This window comes from Triticum urartu, chromosome 6A (genome assembly GCF_056163025.1).
Source record: "Triticum urartu cultivar PI428250 chromosome 6A, HENAU_Tu73, whole genome shotgun sequence".
In the NCBI taxonomy this organism is placed as follows: Eukaryota; Viridiplantae; Streptophyta; class Magnoliopsida; order Poales; family Poaceae; genus Triticum; species Triticum urartu.
The window spans coordinates 212,655,825-212,662,162 of record NC_141878.1 but is presented as its reverse complement, the minus strand read 5'-3'; positions in this window follow the sequence as shown (position 1 = coordinate 212,662,162).

The window sequence follows — 6,338 nt, the reverse complement described above, 5'->3', positions numbered from 1 at the left end:
GAATGAAAAACATTGTCGCTTTGAGAAGTATGTGAAAAGCAAGAGCTCCCCCTAAATTTGTGCATAGTTTAAGATTTGCTTTGGACTGCAAATGCACAATGAGTTAGGATCATGGGTTACTCTTCCATGTCACATACATCTTGGTGGAGCGCTCAAAATGATAATAATTAAATACATGCACTCGTCACCAAGCAAAGTGAATGATCATATGGGGATATAAAAGGATAATGTCATCCAACAAGCATTATGGTAGCATATGATCAAACACATGATCATCCAAGTATCACACAAAAGCATAAAGTATCTCAAACAAGCAAATAACAAAGTTCAGCCACCAAACAATAAGAGAGAACAAAGAGCAACACTCTCTCTCGAAGCCTATGATCTATACATTTTCTCCCCCTTTGGCAATAAGTTACCAAAAAGTTCATAAAAAATGCATAGTGCTAGATCGACTCTCAGGCTTGGTCTTCAGGTGGTGGTGTAGATAAAACTCCAAGGACGAAGGCATCAGTTGATGTAGATGGAGCTGGTGGAGTGGGTGCTGGAGCTGGTGGCACTAAAGCTGTAGCTAGTGCAGATGAAGTTGCTCTGGTGTCTGTAACTGGCACTGCAGCAGATCTCTGTCCTCTGGGCACTCTAGCAAAAGCATAAGTGGTAGACTTGCCTTTCTTCTCCTGCACTTCATCCTGAAGTTGCTCAACAACTGACTATATCTCAGTGACCTTCACATCTAAATCATAGAACTTCTGCTCCATGATCCTCTCCAAGCTCTCCTGGTTTTGAGTCAGGGTGGCCAATCCCTTCTCAATCCTCAGAGTGGAGGCAATTAAGTAGCCAAGCTGATCTTGCTTGATCTTCAGAATATACTGAGATGCCTCATCAATGGTTGGCATCTTTGCAGCCTTTTCAGTCCTTGCCTTCTCCCTCTTTGCTTGTGCTTGCACAGAAGATGGTTCATTCTCATCCATCACCACAGTGTTGTCCTCAAAGTCTGGGTAGATGGGTATATGTTCCTTGTCCAAGAGATATGTGCCAGTGCCCATCTTGGAGTTGATTAGCTCCTGGATCTATGGGGGCACACCCACAACTTCTCTTCTGATCTGCAGTTGTTCTCTTTATGGTTTCCTCAATTAGGCTCATGACTTTGAACTTTTGAGGCACATCAAATATGTGAAGCAGGTTAATTGCATGGCCTCTGATCATCTTGTGATCACCTGACTTTGGCAATAGAGTGTGCCTGAGGATCCAGTTGATTGTTGGCAAACCTGACAGAAGGTAATGTACTGATCCAAATTTTTGTGTCTCAAGAGCAGCATCTGGGATGTCTCTGTACATATGTGCCATGGTGTTGTGATCCTTCTTCTTCTTGGCATGGACATCCAAGTCATCTTCATTCTCCTCAGGAGCATTGATCAATTTTTCCCATTCTTCAACTGTTGACTAGTACCTAGTACCTTCAGACATCTAGACAATCCTTCCATCTGGGTAGAAATGAGCTATGGAGTAGAACTGCATAATAAGCTCATCATTCCACTTTGTGAGCTTCTGAGCCACAAACTCATCAACTCCAAATGCCTTGAAACTATCATAGACTCCAGGATAGTGTTTTTCATTTTCCCTGATGTACTCCCAGTCCACCCATCTCATATCACAGACTATAGGCTTCTTCTCAAGTAAAACAGTCTCATAGAAGTCCTGTTGTTCCTTAGTGTGGAATCTGTAGTCCATAGCAGTCCTTCTCCTGGTGGCATATGGATCAGACTCTCTCCATAGCCTCAATCCTGAATCCTTCCTGATTTGCATATTCTCTGCAACTAGGTGTGCATCATTGTGATCAGGGATTTTTGCTTCAACTTCCTCAAAACAACAGAATCATCTTCCTCTTCTTCTTTAGTAGCTTGAGGCACTGGGGCCTTGTTCTTCTCCTCAGCAGGGATGTTCCTGGTGCTCCTCTTGGGTTTTGGCTTTGGAGCTGGAGCAGCAGTCTTAGGAGCAGTTTTGGGCTTAGATGGAGCAGCCCCTGCCTTAATTGCATCTCCCATAAGCTTTTGAGCTTTGGGTGCTGGTGTTGCATCCTCTTCCTCTTCTTCATAATCTCTCATAATAGATGATCTGCCAAGCGCTCTGGCAGTGGTCTTCTTGACACTTTCCTTCCTTTTCTTCTCTGCCACAACCTATTCTTTGGGTGCAGATCCCAAAGTTTCTTGAGTGGATGTTCTCGCCTTTGACATGGAACTCTCTTGGCAGGAATCTTTGTCTTCATTCCTGGCTTAGTGGCAGCAGCTGTGCCATATTCCTTTTTCAGAATTTTCCTGTTTCAGGTGGCCTCTTTCGCAACAGCCACATAGTCCTCATCCTTAGAATCTGAGGTTCTCTTCTTTCTGGTCCTGGTGGCTGCCTTAGGGAAGTTGCTGGGTGTACTCCTGCTTCCATCATCATAGCTGCTAGAGGGACTAGTGCCCTCACTTATGTGAACTTGCTCCTCAGACTTGTTCTGACTGTCACTCTGATCTGACATGATGCAAACACTGACAGCAGACCCTGTGAATAGATTATAGATGAGGTAGAGTAGATGAGCATCACAAAGTACATAGGTTTTTGCAAAAGAATGAGTTAAAAACTTAGTTTTAGTTTTCCATAGAAAGCATTTCGAATCTACCAATTTGAAAACTCGGTGACACGGAAGCAGCTTTTGGAACCTAAACTAGTGAACTCGGTCAGACGAGTCACAGTTCGGTGGCACCGAGACTGCTAGGGTTTCACAAAGAATTGAACTTGGTCACACTGATTTGCAATTCTCGGTCAGACCAAGAATCACATGTGCAATGGCCTTAGCCAAATTGGTGGAACCGATTTCAACAACTCGGTTGGTCCGAGATGATTTCGGCGGAAACCTAACCCTAAATTTTCAATCCACAACTAAACTACGGAGTGATTTCGCTGGATAGAGTGATCTCAATCGTGGCAAGATACATGAAAAAACAATGTGCTAGGAATCTGAGTGAGATTAGCACAAGGATCAAGTCCATACCCTAAGTGCTGCGATGGACCTGCTACGGCGGCAACGATAGAGACGATTTCCGTTGACGGCGGCGGAGACCAGCAGCGGGAGGCAGCTGGCGATGAGGAGGACGATCCGGAGACCCAGGGAGGCAGAGCAGGCTGAGCGCGGGCGAAGGGGTTTGGAAAATTTTCCAAATTTTGGCCCGGGGATATATATATATATATATATATATATATATATATATATATGTATATATAGCCTAACCCTGTCGGTGTGACCGAGTGGAACAACTCGGTGGCACCGAGATGCATAACTGCAAGCAGTTACTGCAACTCAGTGTGACCGAAAAGTTCAAATCGGTTGCATCGAGATTGAAAACCTAGGTCGACTTAGTGATCTCGGTATGACCGAAATGGATGAATTGGTCAGATCAAAACGCACAAAGAAGTTTTGGAAGTTTAAGTCTATGACGAATCGGGGACTCTGAGTGCTCCTCACACAGAGTGGTTCAAATCTGACTTAATCAAACTTTGTGATGTAGCATGAATAGAGTTTGAGACGAGAAAAACATAGATAGCTAGAGAAGGTTCTTAGGCATTCTTGTCCATCCACTTGGCAAAATAAAAGGAACCAAACAATCAAAACAACAAGTGGATGTCCTCGAATGAGTAAATTATGCAACCAACATGCTCACACAATAAAATGGCAAATGAAATATGTGGCAAAGCATGCACAACCAATTCTAGCATCTATCAAGCAATTGGCGATGACTAGGTCATCTATATATGAGTATATTGACTTAGGAGTCAAATGAGAACATTTGATCATAGGTCATACTCATCGTTTAATCACAAGTGGGGTTACCACTTTTACATAAAGTGTTGTTGTGTTCACACCATTAGAGTTGCTTTAGCTTAATTCTTAGAGTAAAGCTCCCCCTAGATGTGAGATCCCCCTTAAGAGGGATGAACCAACCTTGGGTTTTGTCGATGATGACTTCATGTAGGTGTTGAAGATGTGGATGCTCAATGTTGATGTAGATCATTTGGAGCAATCCTTTGGAGTGAGTTGCACTTTCAATACCTACACGGGTTAGTCCCACAAGGAACAAACAAGGATATCCATAGACATAGAGTGATGCACACACAAGATGATGTCTATAAAAGCATTAGGTTACCTTGTCCCTTGTCTTACCAACAAGAGGGTTTGTGACTCCTTGAACTAGTGCAAGATGTGGAAGTTGATTGCACTTGTTCTTGCCAAAATGATAAGAGTGAAGTATGTTGGTGGAGTCACCCTCAGGAACTCTCTAGTTCTTCTTCTTCGGGATCCACATCATCTTGATGGGAATCCTTGGAGTTGTAGTCATACTTGATGAAGTAGAACTTGATGTAGTCTTGGGAACCCACTTGACCAAGGCCTTGGGGGTGCTTCTTCAAATGCATCAATTTCCTCTTGAAGCTTATCCTTGCCTTTTTGCTCGTGGTCTTGTGGTGGAAGATCATCTTGAGCATGTGTCCCTTTTAAGGAAGTAGGATCATACTTCTTTTGTTGAGGAACAAACTTCGTCTTGGGGTATCGATCTTCTTCCCACTCAACTCCATTGGCATTGAACTTTCATTCAAAACCAACACCTTGGTTCTTCCGGTGCCTTCCTTGCTTGCGTACAATTTCCTCGAATTGCTTACTCCTGGCAAGGCTCTTGTAAACACCTTTCTCTATAATTCCCTTCAATAAGCTATTTTATTGCTCAAGTGTAACTTGGCTAAGAGAATCATTAGTGGAATCAAGAGAACTACTAGAAGCAACAACATTGGATTTAGCATGATTATTGTTACTACTAGAGAAAGAATCTTTCTTGTTCTTGTTACTAGACTTGACTTGAGGCATGTAAGTGGATAAAAGTAAACGCTTGGCAATGTAAGAAGAACTTTTCTTGCGAAGATCATCATTGATTGCCTTTAAGAACTCATGCTCTTGCTCAAGGTTGAGCTTTTCAAAACATAATTTCTCATGAGTCCTTAAAAGTTCTCGATGATCTCCTAAGATAGTTTCATGAGCTAACTTAAGAGTGTTTAGTTCTTTAGTTAGAAACTCAATCTTCTCCTTATCATTGTCATTCGTTTTATCTTGATTAGCATGCTTAATTGATGTTTCATCATAGTATTCATCACTAGAGTTGTCAACAAGTAAATCATCATCACCTAAAAATTCATCTTCATCACTATTGAAATCAACATACTCGGGGTGTGATACCTTTGGGCCTTTAGCCATGAAGCATCTTCCAAGTCCTTCATTTGGTGAATCAAATATGTCGTAGGAGTTGGTTGACACAAGTGCTAGACCGGCAACACCTTCATCTTGAGTATATTCGGAGTCGGAGTGATAGCTTCTCTCGGAGTGATTGTCAGAGTCGGAGCCGGATACCCATTCACCAACATGAGCATGATGTCTTCGTTTTGTGTAGCTCCTTGATGACTTGTCCTTCCTTTCCGAATCCTTGCTTCTCCGGGATGTTCTTCGTTCATAACGATCATCTCTACTCCTTCTCTCTCTTGATGGTGATTCTTCTCTTCTACTTCTTCTTTTTGGAGAATCTTCTCTTCTCTTGTAGGGTGTCGTATACTCATTGGAATAGTGTCCGGGTCTTCCACAATTGTAGCAATTTCGCTCTCGACTAGAAGATCTTTTGTCATTGTAGGACCTTGACTTGGAACTTCTCTCTTTGCTTCTACTCTTGTAGAACTTGTTGAAGTTCTTCACCATTAGGCTCAATTCTTCATTGAAGGTTTGTTTCTCACTTGATGATGTGGGAGCTTCACATGAGGCTTTGTAAGCACCACTTGACTTGTTATGGAGCTCCTCCTTATCCTTGAGTGACATCTCATGAGCAACAATTCTTCCAATGACTTCCATTGGCTTGAGATCTTTGTAATTGGGCATCATTTGGATCAATGTGCATACGGTATCATATTTTCCGTCCAAAGCTCTTAGGATCTTCTTGATGATGAATTTGTCGATTATCTCTTCACTTCCTAAGCCGGCAATCTCATTTGTGATAACAGAAAGCCTAGAGTACACTTTGAAGCACATCCAACTTGGATTCCTTGACAGAGTCGATACCTTCGTGCATATCAATCAAAGTATCCCAAATTTCCTTTGCATTCTCAAGACGGCTGATTTTGTCGAATTCTTCGGGGCACAATCCGTTGAAGAGGATATCACAAGCTTGAGCATTGTATTGCAGCATCTTCAACTCTTCCACGGTAGCTTCACGGTTCAGTTCTCTCCCATCAAAGAATTCACCTTGCAAGCCAATACACACAATTGC